The following is a 19,197-nucleotide window of genomic DNA, read 5'->3' as shown; positions in this document are numbered from 1 at the left end:
TTAAGGGATTCTTACAAATCATTATTCATACCTCCAGTGGTATGATTATCGTAATCATGCTAATACTTTTTTATGTTTGATTATGTATCAGTTTTATATTTGACTAAACATAATAATTGCATACTTTATGGTTAAAACACCATTTGAATTCAAATAAAAATAAAAACAATGAAATTGTGGAGACACAGAACTGGCTCAAAGTGCAGGCTCCTCCTGGGACAGATGACATGAAGCTGGGAAAATATTGTTTTGCAAACCAAAGGAGCAATAAAGTAAAAAGGAAGAAAAAGAGCAGGAGAAATGAGACCCCCAAACCACAGTGCAGACCAAGAACACTTCCCAAAGACTCAGACAGCCACTGTAACAATTTGAACAAGATGCAAGACACTGCCAAGGTAAAATGAAAAGAAGAAGTTGGTCGACTTTAATGCAATAATTTATACAACATTCTAAGAGGTCACATTGAAACATCAGAATCACGTGATCACAGACCAGGCACATTTCAAAACAAAGGAAAAAGGACTATACTTATGTAAGAAGATAAGTTTATTGAGATGATAAAGACATAAAGTGAAATGAAAATCTAACTAAAAAAACGAAGAAAAAAAGCAACAGCTGAAATATGAAAAAAAATTAAAAATCACACAAAAAAGCAAGATAATGAAGGGGGAAAAAACCAGACTGCTGATAAAAACGATTTGAGACCAAAGACTGAAATATAAGCCATAAAGAAAACAATAGAAACCCCAGATATGAAAATCCAGGGAAAAATGAACAGAAACTACAGAGGGAAGTACAACAAACAGAATAAAAGAGATGGAAGAGAGAATCTCAGGTTTGAAGAATGCTAGATCAGGTAATGAAATAAAAACATGAAACCTAACAAATTTTTAACAAAACATACATTAAATCTGGGAAAACAGAAAACAAAACCTAAGAAAGTGAGGGATAGAAGGCACAGAAAATATAATCAAGAAAATTACAAAAGGAAACTTTCAAAACATAAAAGAAAGAGGTATAAGAAGCATAAGGAACAACAAATAAAGTAGATTAAAAAGGTCCCAGCGTTACTAAAAGGAAAACACCAACGCAAGAATGAAAACTTCACACACTAATTCTCAAGCAAAAAAAAACTCACATCAGCAAAACTCTAACAACCACTCTCACTGAAAAATAACAGAAATTATCATCTATTAGTCATTAATGTCTTACTATACATGCACTCAATCCACATATAATGACACAGTCTAAGAGAATAGAGATTAATGTACCATTCTCCTTACTTTTCTTTATCATGGTGCATTGTGGACCATAAGGGTCCAAGTATTCATCCCCTCATCCTTAGACTTACCAGGGAGGCCTTCTTCCTGTGCGCGCCCAACCTCTCAGTATGTTCAGTTTCTGACATACTGCCCTGGACTTCTTCTAGGACGTTTCCACGAGGAGAGTCAACGATCCGGAGCAAACATACCAGTGAGCCACTAGATCAATCTCTTTTACGAAGTTTTTCAGTATGATGGGCAATTTTTATGTCTTTAACACCGTCTCTAGTGCTGTGATAGCGGACTGTGAGGAACCTATGATGACAAGCAGGCACCAGCAGCTTATCTACATCCGTCTTACATGTGCTGCGAAAATGAAATTGTCTGTGTGCAGCTCTTTTATCTACAAGAGACTGAAGCGCACAGTAAGGTCCAGCCCCTTAACGGAGCAAGCATACCAGTGAGCCACTCAATGAATCTCTTTTTCGAAGTTTTTCAGCGTCTGATGGGCAATTTTTATGTCTTTGTTTTAACACCGACTCTAGTGCTGTGATAACGGACTTCTAGGAGCCCTTGATGACAAGTAGGCACCCGCGGCTTATCTACGTCCGTCTTACAAGTGCTGCGAAAAAGAAAGTATCTGTGCATGCCTCTTTTATCTACAAGAGACTGAAGCCCACAGTAAGGTCCTGCCACTTAGCGTAGCAAACATACCAGTGAGCCACTCGATGAATCTTTTTCGAAGTTTTTCAGGGTCTGATGGGCAATATTTATGTCTTTGTTTTAACACCGACTCTAGTACTGTGATAAAGGACTGCTAGGAGCCCTTGATGACAAGCAGGCACCCGCGGCTGATCTACGTCTGTCTTACAAGTGCTGCGAAAAAAAAGTATCTGTGCGTGCCTCTTTTATCTACAAGAGACTTAAGGGGACAGTTAGGTCCTGCCCCTTACCAGAGCAAGAATACCAGTGAGCCACTCGATGAATCTTTTTCGAAGTTTTTCAGCGTCTGATGGGCAATTTTTATGTCTTTGTTTTAACACCAACTCTAGTACTGTGATACCGGACTGCTAGGAGCCCTTGATGACAAGCAGGCACCCGCGGCTTATCTACGTCCGTCTTACAAGTACTGCGAAAAAGAAAGTATCTGTGCGCGCCTCTTTTATCTACAAGAGACTGAAGCGGACAGGAACGTACTGCCCCTTACTGGAGCAAGCATACCAGTGAGCCACTCGATGAATGTCTTTTTCGAAGTTTTTCAGCGTCTGATGGGCAATTTTTATGTCTTTGTTTTAACACCAACTCTAGTACTGTGATAACGGACTGCTAGGAGCCCTTGATGACAAGCAGGCACCTGCAGCTTATCTACATCTGTCTTACAAGTGCTGCGAAAACCAAAGTATCTGTGCGCGCCTCTTTTATCTACAAGAGACTGAAGCGCACAGTAAGGTGATGCCCCTTACCGGAGAAAGCATACCAGTGAGCCACTCAATGAATCTCTTTTTCGAAGTTTTTAAGCGTCTGATGGGCAATTTTTATGTGTTTGTTTTAATACCGACTCTAGTACTGTGATAATGAACTGCGAGTAGCCCATGATGACAAGCAGGCACCTGCGGCTTATCTACGTCCGTCTTACAAGTGCTGCGAAAAAGAAAGTATCTGTGCGCGCCTCTTATCTACAAGAGACTGAAGCCCACAGTAAGGTCCTGCCCCTTACCGGAGCAAGCATACCAGTGAGCCACTCGATGAATCTCTTTCTCGAAGTTTTTCAGCGTCTGATGGGCAATTTTTATGTCTTTGTTTTAACACCGACTCTAGTACTGTGATAACGGACTGCTAGGAGCCCCTGATGACAAGCAGGCACCCGCGGCTTATCTACGTCCATCTTACAAGTGCTGCGAAAAAGAAAGTATCTGTGCATGGCTCTTTTATCTACAAGAGACTGAAGGGCACAGTAAGGTACTGCCCCTTACCGGAGCAAGCATGCCAGTGAGCCACTCGTGAATCTCTTTTTCAGCATCTGCTGGGCAATATTTATGTCTTTGTTTTAACACCGACTGTAGTGCTGTGATAACGGACTGCTAGGAGCCCTTGATGACAAGCAGGCACCCGCGGCTCATCTAAGTCCATCTTACAAGTGCGGCGAAAACGAAAGTATCCGAAAATGAAAGTATCTGTGCGCGCCTCTTTTATCTACAAGAGACTGAAGCGCACAGTAAGGTACTGCCGCTTATCTACGTCGGACTTACCGTACCTAACAGTCATAACGGTGGTTCCAAAATGATGATCAAAAGCCCTCCCAGAAGATCACTAAGGCCTCCATGCTACAAAATTAACTTTTAGCTTTTGGTGAGAGAAATTGAAAATACACCAGGAAATGGAAAGATCTCCCCATGTTCTTAGATAGAGAAAATAAACATAATAAATATGGCAATCTGTCCAAAAGCAATCTGTAGATTAAATGGAATCCATACCAAAAACAACAAATTCTTAATGTCAGTTTAAAGAGCAATAATCAATATCAAAAAACCAATGATGGACAACATAATCCTGTACAGGAAAGTAAGTTCCAGAGGCATAAAAATCCATCAACCTCCATTACAGAGATAAAGTATTGGAAACAGCTTGGTATTGGCATGAAAACAGACTTGACCACTGGAATCAAATCAAAGACACAGATAGTAATCCACACAGAAGTTCAGCTGATTTTTTACCAAGAAACTAAAATTATACAATGAAATAAAGATCGCATCTTCAACAAATGGTGCTGGCATAACTGTATGTCAACATGTAGAGGAATGAAACTAGATAAATATCTATCAACATGCAAAAAACTAATGTCCAAAGTAATCTTCAAAATATATAAAGAGCTAAAGAAATTAGACATCAAAAGATGAAAATGTCTTACCTCCTGAGGACCGAATGGATATGGTTGGGAGGCTGCTTGTTTGCTCCGGATGCTCAGAACTAAATAATAAGACAGAAACCATATTACTTGGAATACTCATTGGACAATAGCTTAAGCATATTTATGGGTAACTCATATCATAAATTAAAGCAATCTCCTTTAATCTGTATATTGTCTTCCCTTGTAAAATTCCGTCATCTGTCTCCATACTAGCTATATTGCTTCTCTCTGACTCTGCCTTCTTTCTATCAACATTGACTTTCAATTTCCTGACTGGCTCAAACACTATCTGAAACAGATTTGTTATTAAGCAACCATATTCACAGGACAGACAGATGGGACTCTCATATCACCTTAAGCTGAAGAGAAAGCTGCTAACATTCTGCTTTCTTTCTCCTAATGTTAAAACCACATTTCTTCACTTTTACTTTTCCATTTCTAGAACCAACATTTTTATATTTTCATTCTTATGATTTATGATTGCCAACAAGTCTGCTGCAAAATGAGGAAATAAGAACTCCAGAATACAAAATGGAAGGGGACTGGGGCATAGGGGACAAAGTAGTGAGGGCAACTGTTGCAGTAGTTTCTTAATCACACTGAACATGTACCCAAGCAAGCACGCCCTTTTGTCTGTGATGTCCCTTGCCAGCAAGTGGCTTTATCCCATCCAAGCTTTCCACCAAGGACTCCTATCTACCTGCAGGGTGTTGAGGTCCACCATCACAGCCTACTCCAGGGTGGAGTGGATAAAAGAGACTCCAGGGCTAAGAGAACTAAGAGAAGGCAGACCAAGAAAAAACCACAAGCACACACCTAGCCACAGCAAAGAGCGTACCAAGCAGCCAAGACTCTCCTAACAGGATTGGTACAAATGTACATGCTGTTATGTCAGAATACCTCCAAAAATGTGAAAGACAACATGATAGTATGAGAATCCAGTGAGTATACAACAGGAAAATTTGAACACCCTAATCCCGAGGAAGAAAAAATAGACCTTAAAATTAAAATTAGAAAAGAGATAGGGTCCATCAAACAGAATGTGAAAAACAACTGTAAACAAATGGAAGAAGAATAACAACAACTTTGAAGAAATGAAAAATCCAAAGATACCCTAGGAAAAGAAACCAAGAAGAAGCGAATCAAACCGGTAATGGATAGAGTTGAAGAAACCCTCACCACGTCGTAAAACACAAATGATACAGTATTAAGAAAGAATATTAAGAGAAGCAAAGGAAAAAGGTCTAATACTAACTTGTAGAAACAAAAATGACTTCTAACTTAAACCAATCAAAAGAGAATAAGATGGAAACTTTAAACTCATAGCAGGTATATTTCAAGGGATGAAGTATGAATACCAAATATAAATTTCAGTAATATAAACGCACCCACATTACTAGAAATAAATTTACACCTCAAACCACACTAATAGTTGGAGACTGCAGCACTATCTCAACAATGGATAGGTCAACCAGACAGAAACATAACAGAGAAATAAGAGAAATAATCGACATAATTAAATAAATGGACTTGACATCTGTAGATCAAGCCAAATATTAAAAAATATACCCTCAGCATCTACAGAAACTTCTAGAAAATTGACCACATACTTGATAACAAAGTAAAGCTAATATGCCACAAAAAAATTTTGCGTAGGCATGAGGATCTCTGTGAGTTAGAGTCAGGCCTGGTATAGAACAGCTACTTCCAGGACAGGAAACAAAAGCTACAGAGAAACCCTGTCTCAAAAATCAAAAAAAAAAAAATTAAGAAAAAAGGGACGGGGCTGTTTAGATGGCTTAGTGGTTAAAAACATTGCCTGCTCTTCCATGTCGTGAGTTCAATTCCCAGTAATCACATGGTGGCTGACAACCATCTGTAATGATGTCTGGCATATAACACCAGAAAGCAGACAAACTCATGGAAACTGAACAGTCAACTACTAAACCACACCTGCGTCATAGAAGAAATAAAAGAAATTAAAGTCTTCCCTGAATTCAACGAAAACAAAGACACAACATAAACAAACCAAAAGCAGCGCTAAGCTCACATTAGACACCTAAAAGCACAGCTGAGAGCTATAGAAAAAAAATTCTTACCCAGGAGTAGAAGGCTGGAAATTATCAAATGGAGGACTCAAACAAACAAAATATAAACACAGAAAACAATCCAAAGAAGTCAATGAAACAAAGAACTGGTTATTTGAGTAAAAACAATATTCACAAATGGCTATCCAATGTAATAAAAAGTTACAGAAAGAGAACACGCAAATTAACAGGATAAGTAATGAAATGAGGGACATAATAGACACTGAAGATATTCAGAAATAATTATATCTTAACACAAAGGCCTATATGCCAAAGTTGGAGAATGTAAAATAAATGGACTTGTTTTTAGATAAATAACATATACCAAATTTCAATAAGACCAAGGGAACAATGTAAATAGATCGTGAAGTGGTGAGGAAATATAAGCACCCAAAAAAAACCTACATACCAAGAAAAACACAGCACCAATTAGTTTTACTACATAATTTTACCAGAAATTCAAAGAGCTGATACCCAAACTCCTTAACGTGTGTCACATAATAGAAACAGAAGCTTTATATTAAGCAACAGTGGTACCATGACACTGAACGAAAAAATAGAAAGCCACCAAGATAGAGAATTAAAGACCAATCTCGCTCATGAACATCGACGAAAAAATTCCCAATAAGATTCTGAAAAACCTGATTCAAAAAAATAGGAGGCTTTATCACAGAGATACTGGGCTGGTTCAACACATGGAAATCCAATCAAATCTATCATATAAATACACTGAAAGAAAATGAAACCATATAATCATTTCAGTAGAGAAAAATAACAGTAATTGTCAAAACTAGTCATTAATATCTCTTAATATACATGCGCTAATTTCAAATATAATGACACAGGCTATGGGAATAGATAAGAAAACAAGAATAAGCCATCTGTTATACACAGGAAACTTACCTCAAACTCAAAAAAAGACAGTACCTCAGAGAAAAAATATGGAAAAGGACCCAAGAAACAAGCAAGTGTGGCTATCCTAATATCTAACATTAGATTTCAAAATAAAGGTGTCAGAAGAATTGGAGAATGACACTATATACAATGACACTATATATATATAACAAGTTATATCTGTCTAGATGAAGTCTCAATCATTGTCATTTATACCCATAATACAACTGCATTCACACATGTAAAAGGAACAGTATTAAAACTCAAATTACTCATCAAAACCTACACACTAATGGCAGGATATCTCAGTATTCCGCATTCGACAATGAACAGGTTAACCAGACAAAAATTTATAAGAGAAATAAGAGATGTAATGAATGAAATGGGCCTAACAGATATCTATAGAATATTCCACCCAAACAAAAAAGAACATACCATCTTCTCAGCACCTCATGAAAACTTCCACAAAAATGACCACACACTGTGTAACCCAGCAAACAAAAAAAAATGGAGTAATACACTGTGTACTATCAAATCACCACGATTTAAAATTAGAACCTGAAAACAATAGTAATCTCATAAATCCTACAAAACAAAGGAAATTCAGCAAACCACTGAACCACCCATGGGTCAAGGTAAAATAAATTAAATACTAAAATTCTATAAATATGAAGGATTCCAGCTGCTAGACTGCCATGCATGCAGTGGGAGGGCAAGTGTCCCACGGCCAGGTTAACACAAGGACTCAGGCCCAGGAGGAGGTGAGAACCACAGAGGGCGATGGGAGCCAAGGCTGGGGAAAACCTGATCCAGCCACTCCTGTCATGTGGCAGTGTGCCCCATCCAGGTTCAGTGTGTTGCTGAAAGCAGGCAGGGAGACAGGTTTGTGCACTGCCTGAGCTAAGTAGACAGGTACCCAGCTCTTCATGGACCATGGGGAGATCTCACTGAAGCCAAGACAGAAAGAGGAAAAGCTGGCCCAAGAGACTCGGGAAACACTCCAGCTCTTCCCTCCCCAGAACCTTCATCACTGCGTCTTAAACTTCAGTCTATAACTGCAGCCCTGGCTAGTAAAATCTCTGAGCAGGACCATGTAGGACCATGTCATGGATTCCCCAGCCACCTAGCATATGTGTGAGCCCTGCCCCCTCCTTGCCAGATCTTTCCTTAAAGTCTGCTCAGCCTGTTTGTGGGGTTTCATCCCAAGTCAGGTATTTATAGTGACCAAATTTCCTCTGTCACAGGAGTGGGGTCACTGTGCCATCGGGCTTCTGCCCTAGAGGTGGTACTGGCAGCTGGTGTAAGCTGAGGAAAACTCTACACCATTTGGAAAGAGGAGCGGTCTTTGCAGCCAAGTGCTGTGCCTCTCCTAGCACCTAGTCTGGGAGAGAGCTGCTCTGGAGGGATTCAAGGTCCGGGTGCCCAATGTAAACTGCTCTGATGTAGATGGATCCCTCCCTCCCATGTTCCCACAACCATTACCTCCTCGGAGTTCCAAATCATCTTTATGATCCTCAGGGAGACCAAATACCCAGTAGGGTCTCTTGCCTCCCCCAGTCCCCAGCAACTGCTCATCTGTACATTTAGCACTGTGGAGGCTCCCATAGTGGGACCATTCAGCATTTAGCCTCTACTGAGCAAACTGCTTTTTAGACTCGTCTATGTTCTGGCATTATCAGAATCTCATTCCTTGCTGTAACTAAACAGTCTTCAATTATGTGAAGCCAGCAGGCAAATGGCAGGTGCTTTTAGGAGAGAAAGCGCCAGTTTAAGAGATACTTTCAAAAGGGAGGAAAAGGTAGTTGATATGTGTATCGTCATTTTCTTTCTTTACCAGTGTATGCACATGGGCCCTAGGAATAACCACTGCTGGGCTGGAGAGATGGCTCAGTGGTTAAGAGCACTGGCTACTCATCCAGGTCTTGAGTTCAATTCCCAGCAACAACATGGGTAGCTTACAACCATCCATAATAAGATATGGTGCCCTCAAAAAAAAGATATGGTGCCCTCTTCTGGCCTTCAGAGATACATGCAGGCAGTACACTGCATAATAAATAAATAAATAAATAAATAAATAAATAAATAAATAAATAAATGAATAAATAAATAGTCTTATTTAAAAAAAATATGAAGGAACATTGTACCCAAACCTGTGGAACACTATGAAAGCAGTGCTAAGAGGAAAGTTCATAGCTAATACAGAAAGCGCAGTGACTTAACAGCACATATGAATGCTCTAGAACAAAAAAAGCAGACATGCCCAGAAGGAGTAGAAAACAGAAACTAATCAAATTGAGGGCTCAAATAAATTATTTAGAAACAAAAAATGCAATGAATCAATGAGACAAAGAGCAGGTTACTTGAGTAAATAAAAGATAGACAAACCCTTATGCAAACTAATAAAAAAGACAAGAGAGAAGATCCAAACTAACACAATCAGAAATAAAAAGGAATACATGACAACAAACACTAATGAAATCCACAAAATAGAGGAAACAACAGAAACCTGTACTACACAAAATTGGGAAACCTAAAAGAAATGGACAATTTTCTGGCTAGGTACCATTTACCTAAATCTAATAAAGCCTAGGTGAGCAGTTTAAATAGGCATATACTCTTTAATGAAATAGAAACTCATAAAAAGCAAACAATATATCCGAGGGACCAATGGTTTTAATGAAGAATTGCTATACTCCTCTAAGTGTTGCACATAGCCAGACCTCTTTTTGAGACTACATTAAGATTGATGACAACCACACAAAGACTCACCCGAGAAAGAAAATTAACAATATCAATAATGAACATGAACACAAAAATACTGAATAAAATGATGGAAAACTGAATCCAGGAATACATTTTGAAAACCTTCATTAACAATTCAGCTTCATCAAAAAGATGCAGGGATGGTACAAAATTCATAAATGCATTAATGTAATCCATGATACAAATAAATTTAAAAAAAATACGCATGAACAACCTATGAAATATTAAAGTAGGCACATATCATACTTGTCATCAAAGACTCTCAGCATATTCCATTAATCATACCTGGGATAATGGTACTGAAAATTGAGAAACAGCATAACCTGTATGTACAGATTATACATATTATAATTTCAAACATCAGACATCCTTTATAAAATTGTTAAACAAATTGGGCAAAATACTTCAATATAAATTGGAGCCCATATGGTTAGCTTAGTAAGAATTGTTCTGAAATATCACCACCTGTGATTTGCTTAGCGTTACCTGGATGAATCAAGCCAAGAATAAAAAGTTAACAGGAAGCCATTTTCTGACATTGATTGCCTTGCACACATCCCATAATGCAATATAGATCCATATTAGGAAGATCATAGCTGCCTTAAAACCTGTTCTGGTATTTAAAGGCTCAGTCGTTGGAACAGCAGTACCCGCCTCTACTTATATATTTACCTTACTCAGGAATACTAATGTTACTACCTATGTACCTCTAACATATGTATTTTTAGTTAGAAGAACCAATTTCAATACTGGAATTAGTAGTTATGATTTTCAATTGGATTCATGTATTAATTTATCTGTTAGGTTTAATCTTCATCATTACTTATGATACTACAGCAACATACACACATTTGGCTGTCTGTAAACCTAGGTTAGTGTTGGGCTCAAAATCCTCTGGATATTAATGTAGAATTCTTTATCTAAATATTGAAAAGAACAAAGTGCATGTTAGATTTTGTAATAGAGAAAATTCATAAACTTATTGCTGTTGCTGCTAATGCTTCTGTGTCAGGTGGGCAATGGTATAAAGATTCTCAGGGACTGGACTCAGCAAGCTCAAATAGATACTAAACCACAGACAGAGATTGATGTGCTTAAGAAATCTGTGGGATGGTTGGGAAAGAAATATTTATCTGTGCAAAAACATTTGTGATTGGAATTTGACTGCTTTTGGCATTACTGATTAAGCTTAGTGAATTTTTACATGAATGGAAGGTTATTCATATTTATCTTTTTGACAATGCTGCTCCTTGATCTCTCATTGATCATTTACATGATGTTATAGAACTTACCTCTCCTAATCATTTCCTGATTCAGATGCCTCAACTATTGCACAAATTTTTGATAACAAAGTGACAGGACAATTTGGACAATTTAGATGCTATGGGATTCATACAAAGTATTCCTCATACATCTGGTGGTATGCTTATTGTAATAATTGTTATTCTTTTCTATTTTTGATTATGTAAGAGTTTCTTTCAACCAAATGAAGAATATTTACATACTTTATGAATAAAACTCAATTAACTTAAAAATCTAAAAGGAGGAAAATATGGAGGCACAAAACTAGCTTAGAGTGCAGGCTCCTTGTGGCACAGATGAGACAAACTTGGGAAATGGTTGCATGAGAGAACAAGCATAGATGAAAGCAAACTGCCTATTTCTCAAATGTTCTCTCAGAATCTATACCATGGATAAAGAATTTGTTTTTGAGCGCAGTTGCTCACACTGTACCAGTTAAAAAGGAGTGGTTTGCTTCTGTATACTTTTTGCATTGTATCTTTGTACTTATTTTCACTTTTATTACTGATTAATTGAGGTATTGTTTCTAGGAAGGAGAAGCAAGAGTACACACGTACATGAGTACAGAGGTTTCAGAGTTGAGGTATCACTTTTTAGTATGTATAAAATGCCATAGTAAATAAATCTTATTGTGCAGTTGTTCATACTATGCATCACTGTGTACTGATTTACAAGACAACCATACCAAGGGACCACAATGCAGTAGATGTTGAAAGGTGGTACCAGAACAGGGACCATAAAGAGTAAAAGTTAGGAAGGGATTTAAATTATAAACCAGATAAGTAATCTTCATTACAGGGTAATGGGACAAGCCAAATCCTCTCTGTACCTTGCTATCCTAAAGCATTCAATAAAAACTCATAGGGTTCACATTTCTCTTTCTGATTTAGAAATGTGTGTGGAAATAATGAAGCCTTAAAATTATTTGGTATCCAGAAGGCACCTAAGATATAGATACTTGGTAAAGAATTAAAGCTAATGTTGAAAAAGCTCTGAGATAGGGTGAGAAAGTACTTGTCTATTTCTGGTCTTATAGGGTTTATGAGCTTTACTATTTTCAAAGTAAAGCAAATGAAAATAACTGGCCACAGTGTCAAAAGAGAAAGTAGTGCCAGCTGCACAAGTAATGACCATGTATAAAAAATTCAAATATTTGGCTCTTTGTCAATGGGAGTACATGACATGTAACTCCAGCATATAGAGGCTGGGAGGAAAGCTGCTATGCATCAGTTGCCTCCCTGGGCTAAATAACAAAACAACAATAAAACAATTCCATTCAGGATAGCAAGGGCAGACCTAAAAATTTCAAGTCCTTTGCAGTAATAAAAGTACATTTGAGGTACCATTTTTGTTCCAATTTTCTTCTCCATTGTTGTGATTAAACTCTATCCAAAAGCAACTTAGATAATGAGATTTATCTGGTTGATATCCCTAGATCACAGTCCATCCTTGTGGGAGCTTAGGGTGGAAACTCAAGCTAATAAATGAAGACAATACATGGGGAAACATTGCTTCCTACCTTTCTCGTTTGTCTAAGCTAGTTCTCTTCTGCACGTCCACTTGCTTAGAGATATTGTCAACTCAGTGGAAGAGACTTCCCACACTTTAAATCAATACAATTTCTCTCAGATGCAGCAATTAGATGTTCTCATCTATGCACACCCTCAACTGATGCTTCTTCAGATAACCCTAGGCAATGTCATGTTGACAGGTGAGGCTAATTAGGAAAAAGGCAATAATATACAAGGAGGTTTTAAAGATCGAAAGTAAATGTATTAATCACATCCAATCACTTAAACAGCCAAAGCCCAAACAGCAACTGGAAAACACAGAAATGTCAGGGAATGGAAAGAGGAAGGCCTCTAAGAACAATAAATAAAAAAACTAAAACCAACTCTCCACAGAAACTTCTCAAACCAACGAAAACATAAGGAACTTTTAACATGAAATTTTCTAGATACAAAATTGTTGAAGGCCGATCATTTTCCAGAGGAACAATCAGATGATAATAAAACTAACAATATAGATTGCAGCACTCAAAAAATGAGACATAAAGACATAGCTACCAATATAGACTATAATTTCTTAAACAGAAATGACAGGATTCTAATCAAAATCAAACTACCAGAAATCAATGACGATAACTCATCCAGTACACCACATTCTTTGGAGAGATTCACTTGAAGCCTTCTGAGGTTTTAACTTTGTAGAAGATATTGTGACTACTAAAAGGATATCATTCAGCCAGGCAATGGTGGCGCACGCCTTTAATCCCTGCACTCGCAGAGGCAGGTGGTTCTCTGTGAGTTTGAGACCAGTCTGGTCTACAGAGCTAGTTCCAGGACAGGCTCCAAAGCCACAGAGAAGCCCTGTCTCGAAAAACCAAAAAATAAAAAATAAAAATAAAGAAAAAAATAAAAGGATATCATTCTATTATGATAAAGAATAGGATGTCTGTTAGGGTCACTTAGACAACATTTTGCTTACTATTGTTGTGTCCAGGTGGCATGCAATTATTGAGGAGGGGGCAGACCACTAAAATCTATTAAACCAGAAACAAAGTTGATTCCAGAAAAAAAGGAAAAAACCTCCATGGGGCACACAAAGCTTATCAGTTATATCTGATCACCACCTGAGATTGGATTTCTATATCAGTGGCGATGGGAGATTTACAAACTACCCTATTTATAGCAAGAAGCAAGCATTATGCATGAACAAAAGAATTTTTATAACCTTGAGGTAAAGCTCAGGTACAAATTGCTTTGTTTGTTGTTACCATTTCCAATAACAGGATTTTTCAGTGAAACTAGGGTTTGCATTTAGCCTATTGTTTCTGTCTGCCACTTTCTGGTGTTCTTTATTGAAGTTCTGTAATCCCTTGATACTGACAGTTTTGCATGTCAAGACAGGGTATGGGACAATGCACAATAAAAGTCATGTACATCCCTTAATTTAAAAGTTAACTCAGCATTTCTAAAAACTGAAAAATGCAGCTGTTCTAGAATTATTATACTTTCATGGCACACAGGTTGTGAGCCTATAATGGCCCCTTGAGCACCATGTTAGAGGTCTTTGACTGAGAAGTGGGTCTTTTGGCTGGTTGTAAATCATGGTTGTCTCATTTGTTATAGGAATGTACCTTAATGGCTTATTAATCTTGGTGAACAAACATTTGCATCTCATGATACTAATATCTAACAGGCATGGTTAGCATACTACTTATCTTTGGGGAATTTGGGATGCAGCCCTCCCTTACTTAAATTCTGTGTGACTTAATGTCTCCTAAGAACTGGTAAATCCTTATACCATTAATGCTACTATCAATTATGCTCTACTTCAATTTAGCAGTGGAGTGCTACTCTACACAGGAGAAACCGTTTACAAGCTCCACAAAATTAACTACAAATGGATCCTAAACATAAATGGTAAAAGTGCAGAACTTCTGAAGATACTGTGGTCTCCGAGTTTTGAAAATTTGGTGATATCTCTCCACATGCGGCAAAATAAGCACTACAGCCACCACCATTTGCAGCTGCCAATGCTCTGCTCAGTGCAGACACAGCCCAGGCAGTGAAGTTATTTAGAGACTGCCATGGAGAGTTGCAAGGATCACTTAGGACTACTTACTTAGGATAAGGCAGGAACACACTAAACTCTTTGTCCACTGGCTCCCAACCAATCAGGGGAGGACTGAACAGATCAGCAGCACTCCTCAGCAGGCTAGTTTATGGACAGTGGCCCCTGACCCGCCAAGCACAGCCACTCTAAACGTGGGAAGAGCAGCCAAATGCATTAAGCCCAGCCACTCCTCCCACCTGGGGACATTGGCCCCTTACTCACCTTGGCCCATCACTCCTCCAATCTGTGGAGAGCAAACATTCATTCACCATGGTACAGCTGACAAACTCTCTCCCCACAAGGGAACCCAAGACACAGTGCACAGGAGAGACTGTGATTTCTTCAGGAAGCGATAAACCGGGAGTCCTTGCTCCCTGAAGAACCCATCCATTTGACTGGTGGAGGCTCTGATTGGTTAATGAGGTCTGAGTGTCAGAATCAGGTGAGCAGAAGGTCCCAGCAATGGCTGCTAATCAGACCTATCCCAGATTGACTGTAGAACTAAGTCAAATTCAACAGCAAGTCTCTTGCTAATGTAAATCAATGGGTTGGGTTTTAAAAGGAAGTATACAAATTCAGAAAGGGGCTAATCAGACAATGTTGCACAAGAGAAACATTGGGTAAACCAAGAACATTATAAACAAAGTCCACAGTGGTGTTGGAACTGATAACCATAGTTTTCACCCTTCTGTGAAAAGTCTTGGGTTCTGAGGACCCAGACCAGCAATGGAAGAGGTTGCTCAGCTTCCATGTAAAATGTTAGTCACTGAGTGCTGTAATCTAACACATGGAGTTGCATTCAATTGTCTGTTTCTCAAACATCTCAGCTGACTTAACTTTATCCAATCAGGATTGTACATATCTGCATAGATCTGCTCATTGGAAACTGAATACTCAGTAGTTCAAGCTCCCCTCCCTAAATTGCACACCCACGAATTCTGTCTGTCTTCACTCACATGGAAGGAATTAATACATGCAGGGAAATTATAGAGAAAGTCACTCATCATGCCCCATCAGTCAGTCCTTCTTTAAAATGAAGACCCCTGCAGCTCACTGCCTTCAAGTTCAGTCTGTGACCTGGCTATTATCTGTTTTCTCAGAGCAGTGTTCCTCCGCTTCTGGTCTGAATGGAGAAGACAGGCTCCATAAACAAATCCTTTCTCTGTTCTGCAATGGACAGTCCACTATGTACTCAAACTGGCAATTTCAGAATGCTGTGGTGCTGCAGACATGCAATCCAAGGTTTAGAGTGTTTAGGCAGGAAGACAAGAAGGGCAATGCCTTGTGGGGCTACAGACAGGGTTCAAATATACTTCAATCAACATAGGAGACCTTGACTCAAAATTTCTTTTCATAAAGACTAGAAATGCCAATGTTCTAGAATATACCTTTATGGCACAACAGGACTTAATGGGGTTGTGACACTGGCATGGTCTCTTGAGCAGCATTAAAAGGATGGTTTTTTAATGGAGGAATGGGTGTTTCTGCTGTTTGTAAAACAGGGCTGTCGCCTTTGTTTTGGGAATGCAGCTGGTTAATCCTAGGGAACAAACATTTATGTCTTATACTAATCACTAACATGTGCAGTTAGCATACCATTAACCTTTGGAGGATTTGGGATGCAACTCTCCCTTATATAAATTCTACTTTGTGACTTAATATTTTCTAAGAATTTATACCATCAATCCTAGTCTTATCACAGTAACAGTGGAGTGCTACTCTATAAAGGAACTACTGTTTACAAGCTCCACAGAATTAACTACAGATGGATAGTAAACCTAAATGTTAAATGTTCAAAGTGCAAAACTTCTAGAAGATACTGGAGGGACCAGGGCTCTCCGACCTTGGCAAATCTGTGTTACATGGGGCTGATTTCATAAAGGATATTTCAAAGCACAGTCCTGCTCCCTGTGCTCTGCACAGATGCAGTCAGGAGAGTGCCAGTCGGCCCAAGAGATACAAAGAACATGCAGGACCACTCAGATCATGCTGGAGCACACTGGATGATGCAGGACCAGGCAAGAATATAAAGAAATCTGCATCTGATCACTAACTACCACATAGCCAGGGGAAGATGAACCACACTGGCTCTCGTAGCTCAGCACCAGAGAACTTATACATGAAAATCGTAAGATTATTCAGGAATTCCATGGGTACGATTCAGATAAAACTCTGACAATTACTGCCCTAAGCTTCACTGAGCTCAAGAGTATATTGCTGAGCTTCAAGACCTGACAGCCAGCCATCCAGAACTGTAAAATGTGTCGTTGTACTATTTAGCCACATGGTGGCAGCACGCGTCTACTATACTGTCGCCCGGCAAGAGACTCATAAAGAAGTAGGAGTCTGAGAAGACTAAAAGAAAGTTGGACTCAAAATATCAGGTAAAAGCTTTTGTAAACAGTCACTTTAAATGTATCCCAAAGAGCACAACAAAGTGAGTTTGGTACAATCACGTCATCTAAGAGAAAAGGCCCTCTCCACCACACATTTAACAATGGCTCTTCCTCCACCAGTGACTAGGCATTCAGGGAACAAACACTATCGGATGCGCCAGTGACTAGGCAAAAACGCTACATTCAGGGAACAAACACTATAGAAGTCCATAGGACAATGAGAGGAACTGCATCCCAGGAAGCCTGTAGCCAGGTGATAAGGCTAAAAGAGAGACTGTTCACTCAGGCCTTATCACCACCTAAGACTCTCTCCACTGAAAGTCTAAACTATGATGAAGAGAGCATGGACCTTACAGCCCTCTCCTACTCACTTTTTCCTGTTTCTGGTCTGCCTGGTCCCACAGAAAACAAGAAATGATTCTGTTTGATTTTAATTTTCTGATCACCCAGATGTTTTAAATGAGCAAAGCATTCTGAACTCTTAAGTCATCAGCTTCAGTCAAACATTTCTTCTCAGGTAATCCACATTTTAACAAAAGAAGCTAGGAGCAGGCATCCTGGCTTTTGTTAAGGGCAGAGGCAGCTTTTCTGCATTGCTACATGATCAGCTCGGACCGGGCTAATGGCTTTTGTGCCATATCGAAATATGGGCCCACAATCCACTCTCTCTTATTAATTTTAATAAACCCTTTGCTTCTGCAACAAGACAGATATGTCGCGCCTGACTTGGGCAAAGTCCTCATTTACCCAAATTTTCCCATCATTGGAGCAGGCATCTTTTATGCAAGCCCCTGTCTTAGGCATCTGGGGAGAAGCCTCACACCCGTCATTGACTGCCGACCTCTGTAAAGAGATTAGTGGAGATAAATAAACTTTTCAGGCCCTGTGTATCAGCCATTACTTGTTAGGATGCATCACAATGCTTTATGTATAATTATGCTCCCAAAGACTATATTCTCCTATCTTAAAGGAGAGTAGAATCACCTGAGTTGAAAATGTTTCCTCCGCTGGTACAGAACATCATTCAGAGTTTACTTTCTCAGCATGCGTATCAATTCAACATTTAGTCAATCTCTTTCAGCCAAATCTCAACCACAGCAACACACAATCATGATTTTTCCACATCATCAGTCAATACCGTTCTTTAGTTTTCTAATACCGTAACTTCATGTTTAGCCGGTCAAAACCAGCTCTCCCAATTTTCATAATTTCATGTTTGGCAGGTCAAAACCAGCTTTCCCAATTATTGATAATTTCATATTTAGCCGGTCAATACCAGCTCTCTGAATTATTCTTGATTGCATGTTTAGCCGGTCAGTACCAGCTCTCCAATTATTCATAATTTCATAATTTTCTTTACCATAACTTTATATGAACTTAAAATGACTGGAAACATTCAAAAATTGCTCAAATATTCTGCTTAACCATTGGAAAATACAAATCAAAACAACTCTGAGACTCCATCTTATGTCTGTAACGTGACCAAGATGAAAAACCCACAACTTATGTTTAAAGGAAACTCCTCCACTGCTGTTGAATTCTCAGAAAATTAGGCAACAAACCATTTTAAAACTCAGCTATCTCTTCTGGGCCTATATACAAAAGATGCTCAACCATACAACAAGGACATGTGCTTAACCATGTTCATAGCAGAATTACTTTATCATACACAGAATCTGAAAACAACTCAAATGTATCTCCTCTACATTTATCATGAACGAGATAGTCACAAATATCATAAATATTTTTGAGTAACTCTAATCACACAAATTGAAAAACTTGTATAACAAGAACTTTAAATCTCTGAAGGAAGAAATTTAAGCCAACAGAAAATTGAAAGATTTCCTATTCTCTTGTAAAGATAGCACCAATCATAGCAAAATTGACAATGTTATTGAAAGCAATCTACAGATCTAATGCAAATGCCCATTAAAATTGTAACAAAATTCTTCACAGACTTTGAAAAA

This window comes from Microtus pennsylvanicus, chromosome 8, assembly GCF_037038515.1.
Source record: "Microtus pennsylvanicus isolate mMicPen1 chromosome 8, mMicPen1.hap1, whole genome shotgun sequence".
Classification (NCBI taxonomy): Eukaryota; Metazoa; Chordata; class Mammalia; order Rodentia; family Cricetidae; genus Microtus; species Microtus pennsylvanicus.
This window is presented reverse-complemented; position numbering follows the sequence as displayed.